Genomic DNA, 17,187 nt, shown 5'->3' on the forward strand with positions numbered 1-17,187 from the left:
CATTTTACTTTAGAGGGGAAAACACAGCTAAAGGACTTCAGATAGCAGTCAACTGAAAGAAATGATTTAATGTTAATGGGACAGACAACAGATAGGAAACAGACGATTGGGGTGGTGTCATCCTGAAGGCGGGCAGTGGCGATGATGCAGAGCCCTTCAAACAGAGGAAAGGGCACCCAGGGAGATGATAAGGGGAGAAGGAGCTCTTTGCTTTCATGGCTGAGAGGAGGCCAGTGTGGCTGGCTTGTAGCAGGAAGTGAGACTGGAGGAGCCAGCACAAGCTAGGCTCCTGACCGAAACGGTTTCTTTCATTTGTGTGTGCATTGGAATATAAAGAGATCCGTGACTGGCTTCGTCTCGTCCTCCACATGCCCCCATTCCTATAGAGGGACTGGCTTCAGTTCTCATCCTGTGGGTAAGCAGATATGGAGGGTTGTCTGAGATCAATGGGAAAGAACAGGTAACCTGCTCTCAGGAAGCGTAGAGGCTGAGAATGAGTCTCGTGTCTCTAACATCCCCTATATAATCGGACAAACAAATGGGCCCCAAGGAACTGGAAGAGTCTTGTAATGACTGCCATTTTCCCGGAAGTTCAAACCAGCCTGGGTTCCAGAATCCTCCTATCATTATTTAACAGCTCCCACCAGGTGGCGCCAGACCACTTTGTAAAACCTGCAATTCCTGCACACTGCAGGCTCATCCCAGCCGTTTATTCTTGCAATAATGTGGCCCCATATTTTACAGAACTGAAATTGTAGACTCTACTTATTATGTTATGGTAGGCTGAATATGTTTTAATCTCACAGATGCCCTGTGAAGAATGCAATGATACTTCCATTTTACTGATGACAAAGTGGAGTTTCAGGAAGGTTAAATAGTTAAATATCCTGGCTAAGGTAACCACATGACTAAGAGAGGAGCTGAGATTCTAATCCCAGATGTTCTCAGTCCACCTGTGGTGCTCTTTCTTCTAAGTCTAACTACCAATCTGGAGTGCAGCGTGGAGGGGATACTCTTGCTCTGGTGAGATGCTTGGTAACATTCTTTCCAACTTCAGCCCTGTTTGAACAGGTTTATTTTGGGGAGGCACTTGAGCCCTTGTGAACTACCTCAGGATGGTGGAAGGAGGGGGGTGATAGTTTGTCCCATTTCCAGGAAAGATAGAAAAGTTGAGTCTGGGTGGGTTTATATTTCAGAAAACCACTATTCTGGTCAGGAAACGGGATGGGGAAAATCTCTGTAGGTTCATTTAAGATCATTGAAAGAACATGTCTATCTACTCAGCAGGTTAACATAGCTATGAGAAATGTACAAATATAAGTATAAAAGGAAATTCCTCAGAATTTCTTCAGGCAGGTCTGGGATGAGGCCTTCCTTTCCTCCCATCCTATAGGCCTCCTACATCTCCTTTGCCTCCATCTCACTGTTCATATCACTATTGTAGCACTTACCATATTTATTAAAATATGTATTTGTTCACATGTGTGTGTCCTCAATTACTGAGTTATTCAAAAGCAGGGATTACGTATTATACATTCTTTGCTTCCCATGGTATATGACACATAACTGGATTTTTGTTCATTTATTTGGCTATTCACTTTAAGCCCAGGGTACTGATGTGATCAACTTTGTGTTCTTACGAATGAAGTATGCAGTCCCCACTTAAATCTAGGTGAATTCACTCCTGGAATTCAAATATGTTGTCTACACTGAAGACTAAAGGCTGAAAGTCTCTCACAACCCACCATGTAGCCGTTCAGGGGAGCACTCATCCTAAAAGGAGAAAGAATTAGGTAGTAAAACCTGACGCAGTAACAAAACTGTAGCCACCAGGGTGTAGGCAAAGTTCTGAGGCACATGGTGTTTGTCATGAGGCCTTGTCCTTGATCTAGTCCTATGAGCCTCTCTCTGAATCCAAAAGTTATATTAAGTAGACTCTTTTGGCTGCAAGGAGTAAAAATTCATGATCTCTAGTAATGCAAGTTTATTATAAGCTACACCAGACCAGGGAGATTGGCATCAGCAGAGAACTTGTTAGAAATGCAAATTCTTGAGTCTCACTTAGAACCATGGAATCAAAATCTCTGAAGGTGGAGCCCAGCAACCTGTGTTTTAACAAGCCATTCAAGTGATTCTGATGCACACTAACATTTGAGAACCCCTGGGATATAAGGGATATAACATTTGAGAACCCCTGGGATATAAGGGAGTAAAGGATTTCCTAGGATCCCAACAATAGCCACACCTCACAGAGTCTGGAACATGGATTGGGTACTGGAACTCTATTCAGAATCCACGTTGTCTTCTTAGCAATAGGAGTTAATTGCCATTCACTTGAATGCTCCACTGTAAACAAGATTCAGACTGTTGGAAATTGAAGAGGGATATTGATGCTTTTAGATGGCACATAGCCAAGAGTCTCAGGAATCCCAAATCCAGCTCTGCTAATCACTTGTATTACACGAGAAGAACAGCAGTGAAATCGGTGTAGGGTGTGTATTACTTTATTGAAAGCTATACCAGCACCTGTAGTCTCCCAAGGCAGAGCTCTGGCACAAGTTGTGCTGGAGAGTGCAGTAGATCTAGGCGGAGTCCACACATCCAACTTGCCATTCTGTTCATGGTAGATATAGCTCGTTGTCTACACAATATCAATTCTGTCCTTTACGTTACCAACAGAAACCCTGTGTCGTTGGCTATGTCAATATTCCTAATTAAAAATAAACTGCATTACCCATTTTTCTTTCAGGTAGGAGTGGCCAATGAGACACAAGAAGTTATTGGGTGAGATTTCCTAGAAAGCCCTTGTGTTTTCTTCTTTCTGTGCCTGAACTTGGATGTTGTGGTTGGAGCTCCAACTAGGAGGGAGAAGCCAAGAGAATCTCAAAGCCCTTACCCTGAAAGTTTTGAGTACTTGAAACCACACCAACTACTCTGCTCCAGGCTTCTCATTATGGGAGAAAGGTAATTTCTGTACGTCTTTAAGTCACAATGCTTGGGCCACTATTATTGGAAACTGAGTGCAATTACTATCTGATAACTTGCCCACAAGAAGGGCCCTGAATCTGTTTGCCCATCAAAGCATGTAAGTGGAACAGAGAGAAGGTCAGCCTGTTCTCTGTCCAGGTTTGCTTGTCACGAAGAGGCAGAAAACAGGAAGTGCAAGAGATGAAACAGCAGGAAGGATGTCTCAGCTTCCTGCATTTTAAAGTATATTTTGTCCACTCATGATTGTCAAAAGGATGTGGGCAGAGTGGTACTGGTGTGGGAGACGAGGTTGAAGATTGTCTCACACAGCTCTTATTTCTGTTTCTCTATCTTTAAATTTTGCTCCTTTTACTAAGTGATCCTGCTACCAGTTCTCTCTGTGTCTTACATTCAGAAAGAGAATCTAAGTTGTCTAGTGGTCACATAGCAAGCTGCTTCCTAAGATGCCAGCCAATTTAAGGATTGGCTGTCTTTGGGTTAGATGACCACCCCTGGTCCAGTCAGCTTTGGTACCAACATGGAATCTTGTGATTAGGGACATACATAAGATCATTTTCCTCAGCAGGGACCTGTGGATAGGAATTCCTTTAGAGGGAGCTCTGGACCCCTTCTTAGGCTTCATTTTGTCCACTAATATGAATTAAGCAAGAGGAGGTTTTAAGTGAAAGCTGATAAACCTGTAAGACATTGGATGATAATCAGCCTTGCTCTGTTTCTCTCTAACATAAAAAAGTAAGAGGACATTGTGCACTGACACTTTGGGGGTCTTCTATCTAGCAGAGGCCAGGGAGATAGTGCGGACATGCTGATTCCCAGATAGCAGATTGGAGAGGGAAGTATGTAGGGAGAGAGGCAGAGCCAGAGCCAGAGCAGAGGGCAATGATGGATAGAGCCTGTGCATGGCTATAAGACATTGCCAGCGCCTTTAAGACATTTCCTATGGCACTCTTTTCACAGTTTTTTCCCCTGGAATGGGGGTCCCGGGGGGAAGATACTTACCAGGGGCTCATCACAGGGGAAAATTTCTGTAAAATTAGTGTTTTATGTTGAAAAAATCATGTAAGTCATGTAACTTTGCATACTATACTGCTACATTTCTCATAATTCAAAACATTGATTCAAGTTACTTATTCTTCTCCAATGATCTTTGATTAAAATTAAACTTCCAAGAATATGTATTATGTACATCTCAGTAGAGACGTAAGTACCCCTAAGTTACGTGTGTCCTGATCTGAAAAGTACAATTCATGGGGATGCCAAATGATTCAGACAGACTTTGTGGGGATTTGAAGGTCCTACAATTGCAAGTGGTTGTAAAAGCCAGCAAAACACAGATAATAGGAGGATAATATGTGTTGCCTGTAGGTTCCACCGGAGTGGTTAGAGATTTTTGGTGAAGATATTTACACTGGACAAAGGGAGACAATGAGAACCTGTCAGAGCAGGGCCGGCAGGGACTATTTGGTTGCCAGGTGGAGAGACTCACAGAAACTGTCTGAAAGAAAGTATGATGAAGATGATGATGCTGATGAAGATGAAGATGATGATGATGAAGATGATGATGATGATCATGATGGTGATGGTGGTGGTGGTGGTGGTGACGGTGGTGGTGGTGATGGTTATGGTGATGGTGGTGGTGGTGGTGATGGTGATGGTGGTGGTGGTGGTGGTGATGGTGATGGTGGTGGTAGTGACGGTGATGGTGGTGGTGGTGGTGGTGGTGGTGATGGTGATGGTGGTGGTGGTGGTGGCGGTGACGGTGACGGTGGTGGTGACGGTGACGGTGACGGTGGTGGTGGTGACGGTGACGGTGGTGGTGACGGTGACGGTGGCGGTGGTGGTGGTGACGGTGACGGTGGCGGTGGCGGTGGTGGGGACGGTGGCGGTGGCGGTGGCGATGGCGGTGGTGATGGTAGTGGTGGTGTTGGTGATAGTCGTGGTGGTGGTTAGTGGTAGGGGTGGTGGTGGTAGTAATACTGGAGGTAGTATTTTGTTGGAGAAGCAGGAGAATCACATGAAATTCAGTTGCATGTTGTCCTTCACAGAAATAGGAAAAATACTGGCAGCTAGGCTCTCTGATTTTCCTTCTTTGGGTTTGAATGGTCTCATTTCTTCTACTTTCTACATGTCTATTCCATTCTCTTTTGGACAAACAAGTATTTTCGGTAAAACTCTTTAATTTATGCCTCTCAGTAACATGACTTGATCTCAAAGACCTAGTGCCCAGTGCAATATGATTCAGACTCTCTGTCTCAAAGCCTAATTTCTGGAAGGGAGAATCCAACCGGACCAGGTTTGGTCAACTATCCAGTGCTGGTCCAATCAACTGTGGCCAGTGGGTTAGGGTGATGTTGGGTTCCCTTACAGAAGTCGGCAGGGGCTCTCTGGGTGTGGGGGAGGGGAGCCATGGAGACAATGATAGGAATCTCTAGTATAAGATTTGGGCTTAAGGAGAAGTATCCATTTGTGAGGCTAGGATAGTAGAATTTGATAACTGATAGGATCTGAGAGTTTCCACTCTGAGAGACATGGTGGAGCGTGAACTCTGAAAACTTTTAATCAATAAACAAATATTCAGTCTGCAAAAGCAATTTTCTGGATTTACTGACTTTAGACTTTACGAACATTGGATTACTAGATTGCAATTAAATTAGTGCAAGTTCAACTCTGCTGTTATTTGAGTGACCTTTAGCAAGTCATTTTCCTTAGTTTCTGCTTCCTCATTTATACATGGGGATTAAAAATACCTACCCTATCTCATAGGGTTGTTGTGATTATAGATTATACTGCTCTGAAAACTGCAAGGTGTTACACAAATGCAAAGTTTTATTACTAATGTGAATATCAGGTAATGTATTATTCCTAAAACTCTGTCCTTGAACTCACACCTGTGTGTGCACGTGTTCCTGAGTGTGGGGATAAGAGGTAGGAAAGGGTGGAAGGCAGTGTAAAACTGTGAAATAATAGATATTTCACAAGGGCAGGAAATGCTGTAACGCTCAGTATAAGTCACTTCTACTCTCACCTTCCTCTGAACATTTCTAGGTGGAGAAATTACTCCTACCCCAAACAACTCCATTTCTCCCTTTTCAGGTAGCCTCTGATGTGAAGAGCTTATATTTGGGGCAAAGGAAGGAAAATCAACTCAGCTGCAATAAAAAGAAAGAGGTACAATTTAAAGTTTACAGGCTATGGAGACTGTGAGAGATGACTTGTGATAGAAAGGGGTGTAGAAGGTGTGTGAGTGTGAGCAGTGTGCTGTGATGTAGTGTGTGTGTTCATGTCTGTGAGAGAGAGAAAGAGGGGGGAGAGGGAGAGTGGGAGGGAGAGGAAGAGAGGGTGTTAAAGAGTCATGTAGAACAAAGTGATGAGCTAGGCCTGGCTTTCCTCCAATGGCCTGTGGAATCAGTTCAGTGTGGGAGGCACGGCTGCTCTCTCCTTGTCCATCAGTGGTCTATGGATGGAAGAGACTGCCTCCTCCAGCCCAATCTAGTGAGGCTGTTCCTGGGCGTTGATGAACTGGAGGAGGAATTCTTAATGGAATTTAAGCTAATGATACTGCTTGCTATATTTTATTTGACTTTATTTTCAGGAAAGACAAGTCGAGGAGGGATTGGGAAGCTGACATTGGATGTCAGGTACTTATTATTTCAACTTCAGCTCAAAATAATATGATGCCATGCATATTATCACTCCTAATTTACAGAGAAGGCAGCTGAGCTTCAAAAAATTTAAATGACTGCCCAAGGTCTGTAGCAAGTAAGTAGAGAATATGATATTCAAGCCCAGGCTAGTTTGATTCCAAACCCCATGCTCTTTCTATGACACCTTACGGGGGACCATTAAACCACCATCTGAAGATTTAACACGAAACACTCTCCAAGAAATGACTTATCTTGATATAAATGTTATATTCAGCTGTTTCAGATAAATAGGCTCTTAGGGGTACTTTCAGTCATCTAACCCACCCAGAGTCTATTGTTGGTAAAATCTAGACAGATGAGTATCTTATTTCTATAAGGATTTTATTTTGGGAAGGGAGAATCTGTTAACTCATGTTCAATGCTAGGAGGATGGAGAACACACGCTGGTGCTCAGCTGTCCCCTCTCAGCTCAGTGGTCAGAATAGGCTCCTCAGGTGGATCTGGCTTTGATAGAGAGTTTGAGGGAACTGGCCAGCAGCGACTTGATGAGTGGCCAGCACACCTCTGAGCACTTTGGGATATCTATACCTATGAAATAGAAATATATTCTTGAATGTACGGTTACTCCAGTAGTTCAGGAAAGGGGAAACATCAACATGAATTGAGTATTTGGAGAAATTTCATGACAAAGTGAGTTTGGCTTTGCAATAGGAGAGGGGTTTGCATAGGAAAACAGAGGGAGTAGACATTTCTGGTGGAGGGCCCCCCTTAAGCAAATATGCAGAAGCAGCAATGAGCCAAGTTGATTGGTGAATAGTGAACAAACATTGGAATATTAGAGTCAAGAATGATAAAGAAGGCCGTAGAGAGAGAAAGAAGAGTTTGAATTTGTCCTGAAGAATAGACAATGACTATTTTAGGTTTTAGAACAGAAACCTGAATAAGTTTTGTTTAGGGAAGGTTGGCACAGGGGGAGACAGGGGTTCTCACTCACCTTGACAATGTGACTTGTTGTCCCTCGGTCTTTAAGGAGTGCCTCCGGAGGATCTCAGGATCTCTTTTGTGTTATCGATGGACAGGCAGCTGGTACAGCTTCCAGAGTTCCCCAAGGATATGTACTAGTTCTGTTTAGAGGTGTGGGGTGAAGTAATATTCGGAGTGAAGACTCAAAATGACAGATAATCCAGCATTTTGAGTACTAGGCAGAGAGCTCAGAAATCCATTTCGTGTTTATGACAGCTCTGGGCAGTTTCTTACCTGTAGTGGGTCCCTGTTGCTGGCGGAAGGCTTCTGCTGACACGATGAGCCTCCAGCGTGCTTTACCAACAGCATCCCTGACTTTCCCACGGCTGTCTTCCCTGTCTGTATCTTTTTGCTGCAGTTTCCAGATCAGTCCTGTTCCTTCTTACCTCTGTGCCTTGCTTATGCTGATCCCTGCCCCAAATGTCTCTCCTTCTCTCTTTCTCTCCCACTTCCATCTATCTACACCTTTGATTTCTTTCCTGTGCCTGCCACTTGTGTGTCTTCTGTTTCCAGTAGCATTTGTAGGTGCTGTCTTCTCTTTCATATCATAGCCATTTGACTTCTTACATTCTCTTGGCTGTGAGGTTTTGGGGTGTCACTCATATTTTTGTTCAAACATAGGCTTGACCAGACTGCCTGGCTTTACGTTCTGGTTTCACCTCTTATTAATTACATAACCTTGGGCAAGTTGCTCTTTGCAACTCAGATTTCTCATCTGCAGATCTGGGATAATAACAATATCTACCTCATAGTGTTGTTAAGAGGAGGGAGTGAAATTATGCATGTGAATCATTTAACATAATGCACAGGGGATAGTGAGCTTTCCAAAAATGTTGCTGTTATTGCTATTCTGACAGTGCCTTGTTTATAGTACACATATAGTAACTATAAGTTGAACTGACTTGTGTTTAGCAAGCGGTTATTGTTGTGTTTTGGGGGTTGGAAGCAAGGAGGCGGCCCAGGAGCTAACGCCTGATCCAACAATGGGTCACGCAGATCTGGGGAAGAGTGGTGTCTGGGGAATGGGGAGGAGGAGCTCTTGTCATCATGATACTGCTTCTCACATTTGCATGGCCTCCCAGGCTCCCAAATAGATGTGTTTTCCTGACATTCACAGGCCCAGGTAAGGCTGTGTCACCAGGAAAGCAAACCACGCTGGGCCCCACAGTCCTTGTACCTTGGTCTCACCTGAATGGTCTCCTTTTTTAATCCAGGAGTTAAATTTTTAAACCACCACAGTCAGGCAACATCATAGATGTCAGTATGTAGTACAGGGCTTTGCACAAAGTGGGTGCTTGATCATTTTTCTTTTCTAAATATTAATGAGTGCCTACTCAGTTCAGAATCCTGATTTAGGGGAGAAGGGAGTATTGGCTCAGTTGAAGGCACCTTGGGCTTCAGTCACAGCTGTGGCAGATGCGTCGTAATCATAGTTGTAACTGACACTTATTGAGTAGCTATTGTGTAACACCAAGTCTTTTACTTGTATTATGTTGTTTAATCGATTATAATTCGATTGGATAGGTACCATTTTTGTCTCCATGTAAGCTAAGGAAACAGAGCTTAACTTGACTATGCTTCGCCAGCTGGCAAGCAGACCTGGAGTTTGCATTCAAGTCAGCGCGACTTCAGATCTGGGCCTTTTAGTTACTACACCCATGCAAACCTCACAAAAACTCCTGGGTCCCAGCTTCCTCAGCCGTAAAATGAGCGGACTATATTTGGTGATCTTTAAAGTTCTTTAGGGGTAATACCAAACAGTCCACATGGCCCTGATGCTGAATGGATGAGCATTGGGATGGCAGTTCAGACCCCAGCTGCTGCTGGGCCACGGTGAATACCAGTGAGATAATGCAGGCTAAAAGCCTCGGTGCCCACAGACCTCTGTGCACATCAGTTTTACTTTCCTTCCTCTTTTAGCTCCAAATTCTTTGACGTGATGCCAAGGAAACACAATTGACCAGTGGTTCCCAATATCTGGTCTGCAGACTTTGTTGGTTTCTGTGCTATTTCACTGGTGGTCAGTGAAATGAGAAAAATAAGGACAAGGAAGTGAACTTTTCAAAAAGATAAGTTGATTCCATTTTATTTTATTTATTTATTTTTTTTGTGTGTGAGGAAGACCAGGCCTGAGCTAACATCCGATGCCAATCCTCCTCTTTTTTGCTGAGGGAGACTGGCCCTGGGCTAACATCCGTGCCCATCTTCCTCCACGTTATATGGGACGCCGCCACAGCATGGCTTAACAAGCTGTGCGTCTGTGCGTGCCCGGGATCCGAACCAGCAAACCCTGGGCCACCACAGCGGAACGTGCACACTTAGCCGCTTGCGCCACCGGGCTGGCATCCAAGTTGACTCCATTTTAATAGTCTATATCCGCTATGAAATGACAGTGATAATAGATGGTGACTTTTGTTTTGATTTACCAGGTGACATACACAGTTGCCCCTTGGCCCAAATTTTTCCTGAATTTTCACTGGTCTTTAAAAGCAAATGTCTGGAAGTAGCAACAGTTGAGTAGGGCTTTTTAAACTCTCTGTGGCAAAGAGCAGGTTTTTTTTTTTTTTTTTTTTTTTTAAATTTCTGATATGTCACAGACTGTGACTTTTGTAAAGTTAGAATAAAAATAAATTACTAGAAAAATGAAATTAAAAACCAGATATATACACAGGTCCCGCCCGGTGGCGTAGTGGTTAAGTTCACATACTCCTCTTTGGCAGCCTATGGTTCGCAGGTTCAGATCCTGGGTGCAGACCTATACACCGCTCATCAAGCCATGCTGTGGTGGCGTCCCAGATACAAAATAGAGGAAGATGGGCACAGATGTTAGCTTAGGGACAATCTTCCTCACCAAAAACAAAATAAAATAAACCAAAACCAGATATACACAAATACAAGCTCCATTTTTTAATTATTATGGTCAACGGACATAAAATTTCTCTGTCGAGTTGCAATAAAAGCTTCTAAACACCAATCCTCAATTTTGGTACTTATTTCCTTGGGGACGGGCAACATCAGGTTCATGGATCACTGGGATCATTTGGAGCGGTGCCTAGGAGAGGACACTGCCCTGCTTTAGAGAGAGTCTGCCTAGCAGTAGATCAGAGTTCTGACCTGGGGATCATGGATGAGAATCAGAGAGTAGGTGAACTTGGAAGGGGAGAATATTTATGTATTTTTTCTTTGCTAAAATCTAGCTGAAATTTAGCATGTCTTTTAATTATGCTAATAATTAAATATCTTTTAATTATTTTAAAGTTAAGCCACAGACCACAGTAGTTCTAAGAGAGGTCACAGCTACTGTTATCTCATATTTTGGAGATAATCTCAAAGTACTATTACACTATATTGAGATTGCAGTAGCTGCCGCTAGTTTTTTTAGTTAACACATCATTAAAGAAGCACGTGCATTACTGTATTGCAATTAAAAAAATATTCTAATAGCTATAATTCAATGGAATTGGCTTTCTTTGTATCCTTAAATATTTTATCTCACGCATTTAAGAATGTAATTCTAAGAGAGCCCAATAGGAGGCCCCAAACTGCCAAAGGGCCTTCATAGCACAAAAAAGCTTGACACCTCTTCTAGAGGGAAGAAAACTATTTTGAAAACATTTTCAAAACTATTTCCTTCAAACGCAAATCAGCAGATTGTGCCACCAAAAGCCACCCGGTTCCTGAGAGATTAGAGGTCACTGGGAGAGAGGGGCTCTTCTGGGATACGGGGTTGTTTATTTCTTGCACTTTATCATCCATACTTGGAGTTGGTCTGTTCTTTTACAGGCACTTTGAGTGTCCTCACTGCTGAATGAACATTCAGCCCCTGGAGGCATTAGAAGTGGTCAGGCTGGTCGCTTCTTGCTCCAGGCTCTTAGGGATGTTCTCCTCAAAGGAAGACAGGGATTACTAATTAACTAGCGAATCTGATCCTGAGAATGAAAGCTAGGCAGTCCTTTGCATTTTAAATCAATCAACACTGACACAGTAACCGGTTACCAGGCCTGTGGCTGCTCTCTGTGGACTGTGCCCCTCTGCTTTTATTGTCGGGCCATCCTTCAGAGAGAGCTGGAGCAGCTGCTGAGGTGAGGAGGTGTGTTTGTAAACTGTGCACTCACTTAACGGCTGTACGTAGATGTGTGTGTGTGCAAGTGTGCGTGGACTTATGCTGATCTCTGTGAGCCAAAATACCCTTTTTAATTTGTTAACCACACCAAAAATCAACAACAAACCACAAAATTACACAAACACACACATAAAACAAAATTCTACTCATTTATCTTTCTTCTTGGTGTGTGTGTGTGTGTTCTTCTGGACCAACGCTGAATCTACAAGCCCTATTGTTGTTAAACTTGTGTGTCTGTGTCTCTCTGTGTGGTGTGATGAATGACTTAATATTCTGGGTGAGGTTGCCAGTAGAAATTCTTTCTGATTCGGGAGATGAGGTGGGGGAAGTGAGGGAAAGGAGCTAGAATTTAGAGCTGGATTGGAGCTTTCGGGGACGTTCTTTCTAAAAGGATGTGGAGTTGTGACTGAGAAGTGGTAATTAGAGAATCCATCATAGTCGGGAAATTGAGAAATCGATGACTCTCTCCGTGCACTGGTGCCTTTATTGAACAAATAAAGAATTATTCTAGGGAAGAGCCTAAGGGTGTGTGTGAAGTATTGGGATGTGTACACGTGTTGGTGTGCAGTGAGCAGTGTGAGAAACTTCATGTGGAGTCTGGAAGGAGGTTATGAAGGGAAAGACACAGTATCTAGACTGGGTATCATGTACGAAATAGAATGGAAATGCCGAGGGGTAGGGGGAAAGGTGATGGACTGTCGCTGGCCCTTCTCTGGTAAAATCTAATCAAAAAGGGTTGGGTGCTCACTGGTTGCTAGAGTCCAGTCAGACACATGTGGGCATTTCTTTTCTGACTGGCCACTGAGGTGGGAAGGAAGAGTTACTATGGGGAAAGAGGGAGGCCAGGATCAATCCCATGGATCTCTCTAGAAAAGGCGACCAGCGGGTTCCTGATATATGTCTGAACAGTGGCTTTCATGTGCTAAAGGGACCTCCTGCTCTCCAAACTGTCTATGGCCCTGGTGTCACGGGTGGAGTAGTGAATGTGTATGTGGCGGGCAGGGTGGGATGGAGAGGGAGCTGGGCTTTGGTTTGTTGTGCTGAGTAGGGCCAAAGTGCTACCAGGGACCAAATGAAATTCAAGGACATTCTACCCCTTACCCTAGTTTTAAGATAGCTCATCACTATTTCAATGCTAACACAAGAGGCCAATGATTTTTTATTGTCAAACATTCTCTTACAAATGAGTTTTGATGAGCTAATAAAGTTACTTTACAAACTGCCCTGTAAGCATGGAATACTAGGGAGTAGAAGGACTTAGAAGAAGAAATTTCCCATTTAAAATTGATTCAGCAGGTAGCTGTGGAATGTGATAAGAAAGATAAGCCTTTCATACTCTGGTGCTACAGTCGCAGTAGGTCACATGTCTTCTAGAGATGATCTCTTTGTGGTTCAGGTGGGGAAATTGAAGCCCAGAGAGGTTAAGCGGGTTTTCCAAGGTCACACAGCTGAGTAGGGTAAGAGCTGGCTGTTAGATCTCTACATTTTGGATATGACTAGATTTGGAGAAAAAAGGCCATTAGCTACTTTTTGTCTTCACATTCTCTAAGTAGCTGGGCGACAATGGACCAACCCAGCAAATTTTGCCCAGGACTTTTGAGGAATAGCTGTGACTCACTGGGGTGCTCTTTGCAAGTTGTTCTCAGTCTCCATAAAACTGACTCTCTCTTTCTTTCCCACTCCATCGCCTGCCTGTGTTATCAAAGGATTTTTAAAAGAATGGCTTAGATAGTCATACGCAAATTAGACACTGGCTATAATTCAGAAAAGATGAAAGTTTGATTATCTAGGTTTTCCAAATTAATTTAGATAGCCATTTAAATAATTTGGGCCCCCGCCTGGTTTAGCTAATACTTTACTAAATAATTATAACAGCCCCAGGAAAATGAGCTTTGGCAGTTACTCATATAACCATTTTAATTCAAGAGGAATAAATTACTGTTGGGATCTGTACAATTTATATATAGTAATAATTTGCACCTTTTCAGTGAGATTTTCCCTGACCAGTCTAATTAAAATTGCCGCCCCTCACCTCCACATTCTTCATCTCCCTCCTGTCCACTTTATTTTTCTCCATAGCTCTTATCACAGTCTAAGCTGCTGTATATTTATTTGTTTTGTTTATCTTCTCTTTTTTCTACCCACAGGAACATAAGTCCCATGAGGGCAAGAATTTTTGTCTGTTTTGTTTGCTGTTGGCGTAGCCAACTCCTGAAAGCATGCTTGGCACATTGTAGGAGTTTCGTAAATAATTAATGAGTGAATAATTGGATGTGCAGTCAGATTCCCGTTCCTCCAGAGACACGGCATTGATAACTCAATGATGAATAAACCTGAGAATAAAGTGCATCAGCAGCCCCTTCTCCTTGGTCTCATGGAGAATTTAAAACATGATTCATAAACTAGAAGTGAATTAATTGTAAGTGATGCTTACAAAACCACTCTAAAACCCCCCAGCTGCTATGGAAATTGAGATGTTGTAGAATTGTTTCCTTTTATTTCCATAAGCCTTCTAACCCAATGGTTGTCTTTGGAAGGACCCAGGCGTCTGCTGTATATCCTACCTCCTCTCAATTTAGAAACCTTGATTGTTCATGAATTTATAAGTTTTCTGTATTTGCATCATGTTGTGGAAGGTGGGTTTGGATTCAGATTGCCTGGTTTGAAGCCTGGCTCTGAGGTCTGGACCTTGGGCAACCTAGCCTCTGTCAGGCTCAGTGAGCTTATTTGTAAAATGGGGATAATTGCAGTCTCTACTTGTAGGGTGGTTGTGAGGACGAAATGAAATTAGGCATGTAAGCACTTCACCTAGTGCTATGCACATTCTAAGTACTTGGTTAATGACCCAGATACTATTTGATAAGACCCCAATCTCACAAAAAGCCTAAGGTGGTGTACAATATGGGGCATTATAGCATAGAATATAGAGTAGTGGTTGAAATTCTGGCTGTGAAGTCCAAAGTGCAGATGTTCAAATTGTGGCTTTGCTCCTTATCAGTTGTGTGACATCAGGCAGGTTATTTGACCTTGCTGAAGCTTAATCTCCTCATTTGAAAGTGGGGCTAGTAGCAGTAACTAACTTGGGGTTGTTATAAGGATTGCATGTGACAAATTATGTAAACCTTTTAGCACATTTGCTGAATCATTATTAGCTATACTTATCATTACCATTAAAATTGCAGTTTATGTTTGTCTTATGAAATAGAATATTCGAGGACTGATGACAGACTGCCAAGTAGCAGTTTTTTTAAACATTTTTTCTTGTTAAAGCTATTTAAATTACTTCCTATTCTGTTTGCCTTCTGCCATTTTTCTTGATCTTGCATTTTCCTAAATTCCATTCCTAATTGAGATTGTAGGTTTCACTATCAAGATCCTTGTAATTCAGTGAGTAAGGTCAATCAGATGATGCCAATGAGGGTTTTTTTTTCTTAAGGTTTAAGGAAATGTTTCTCTTCTATAGCTAGAAAGTAATTAGTATTATTCTATAGAGCAGGTAGCCATATTTGAATATATGATGCTAAAGGACTTTTGATAAGAGGCAAACTGATTTTAAAAAAATGCAAATGATATTTTATTTAAAAGTCATATTTAACGATGTGTATTAATTACCTGTTGCTGTGTAACAAATTACCCCAAAACTTAACAGCTTGAAACAATAAACATTTATTATCTCACATTTTCTATGGGTTAGGAATGTGGGAACAGCTTAGCTGAGTGGTTCTGTTTCAGGGTCTCTCATGAGATTGCAGCCAAGATGTTGCCTGGAACTGCAGTCACGTGAAGGCTTGACTTGGGTTGGAGGGTCCACTTCTGAGATGCCTCACTCACATGGCTGTTGGCAAAAGACCTCAGTTCCTTGGTGGCTGTTGGTCCTTTTCATAGGCCTGCTTGAATGTCATTATGACACGGCAGCTGGCTTCTCCAGGAATGATCCAAGAAAAAGAGGAAGGAAGTGATCCAACAGAACATGGAAGAAAGAAGCTTTAACACCTTCATCTTGAGAGTTGCACACCATCGCCTCTGCCATATTCCTTTTGTGAGAAATGAATCACTAAGACCAGACTACTCTCAAGGGGTGAAGAATGGAGGCTTGCCCCCACCTCTTGAAGAGAGCAGTAGCAAAGAATTTTTGGACCTTTTTATTTTTTTAAAATCACCCTATCACGATTTTGAATAATATTGAATTTTATTTTATTTCACATTTTACTCAGTTCTCTCTGTGTGGTTATCTACATTATTCTCAATCTTTTGCTGTTATATGTCATGCTACAAAGAAAAACCTTTATCTGGACATACATTGCTTCCCACATATGCAAATGTATTGATGGGCTAAATTTCTGTAAATGGAATTCCAGATTATGGGTGTAAGTAACTTTAATAGTTTTTGCCAAATCTTCATTCAGCACATGGTGTTTATGGTTTGACTAGCAATGTGTGGGTGCCTTTTTCTTCTTAGTGTCTAACATAGTGTGTTAATAAACATTTGGAAAAATTATAAATATCGGTATAAAGAAAAATCTCCCATCTCACAACTGTTAGCAACCACCAAAGAAAAGGAGACGTGATCACTTCAATGGGCATTCTGATAACTCCTCTCCTTGCCAGTGAACATGAGTCCACTCCTTACTTCATTAGTTAATTTAGTTATACCAGGCATGAAAAGTTATTAATTATATAGGATTTTATATGCAGGATTAATATTATGGTATATTTTATAAAGCCTTTGGGAATGTGAGGTACTGGGGACAGGACAGGTAAGAAAGATTAGAGTTAGGTAATTTATTTTAGAAAAAACAAGGCAATCCTTGTAGAGAAAGGTACAGCCCCATTTCCTTTTGCATAGTAAGAAAGCGTTACGTTGACAAACAGCAATTTCTCATCAATGTATGAGAAGCAAATCCTGTTGGCAATTCACGCTTGGACAAAGGACTGAGGAAGGCTGCTTCTGTCTGAAGCAGCCTGAAGGAGAATGTGGAGGTTGTGTGAGTGCACATTGATTGGATGGAGAATGAGGCTACAAAGAGATATCAAACATTAAGGATGAGCTGAGGATTTAAGATTCCCAAGCTGGGGAGTTTTGAATTAAGGCCTGAGGGAAGAAGTGAGGGGATGCGCTTTTTGAGTAAAGGTAGTGTGATTCACAAGGCAGCCTGGGAGTGGAGCAGTGGGTGGGTTGGTGGAGAAAGTGGGCCTTAAATGGGCAAGTCTGCTGCTCAGGACTTCTCCTGTTTCTTTGCCGTTTTCTACACTTTGTGTCTCAGATAACAAGTGAGTCACCTGACACAGGGGCCATAGAGCACTTAGCGGATAAGAGGTTGTATCAGAACACATTCATAAGGGCAGTGGCCAGGAATGTGCATCTGCCACTTCACAACGCTGAGTGAGGTGCAGCCACACTCATGAAAA

General features: G+C 42.4%; 1 protein-coding gene across 4 annotated transcripts in view; it reads left to right on the forward strand.

Moving 5' to 3' along the window:
- Positions 1-6,008: 6,008 nt before the first annotated feature.
- MGAM (maltase-glucoamylase) overlaps positions 6,009-17,187 on the forward strand; it is a 91,832-nt gene continuing 80,653 nt past the window's right edge. Inside the window, exons 1-2 of one of the 4 annotated variants that reach the window (XM_087431910.1) lie at positions 6,009-6,156; positions 6,581-6,626. The gene's annotated coding sequence lies outside the window, so the exon portion shown is untranslated. The remainder of the gene's footprint in view (positions 6,157-6,580; positions 6,627-17,187) is intronic. The other 3 variants (XR_015552438.1, XM_087431896.1, XM_087431887.1) reach the window with 3 other exon arrangements.

This window comes from Ceratotherium simum, chromosome 1 (assembly GCF_057802395.1).
Source record: "Ceratotherium simum simum isolate JZ-2026a chromosome 1, ASM5780239v1, whole genome shotgun sequence".
Lineage (NCBI taxonomy): Eukaryota > Metazoa > Chordata > Mammalia > Perissodactyla > Rhinocerotidae > Ceratotherium > Ceratotherium simum.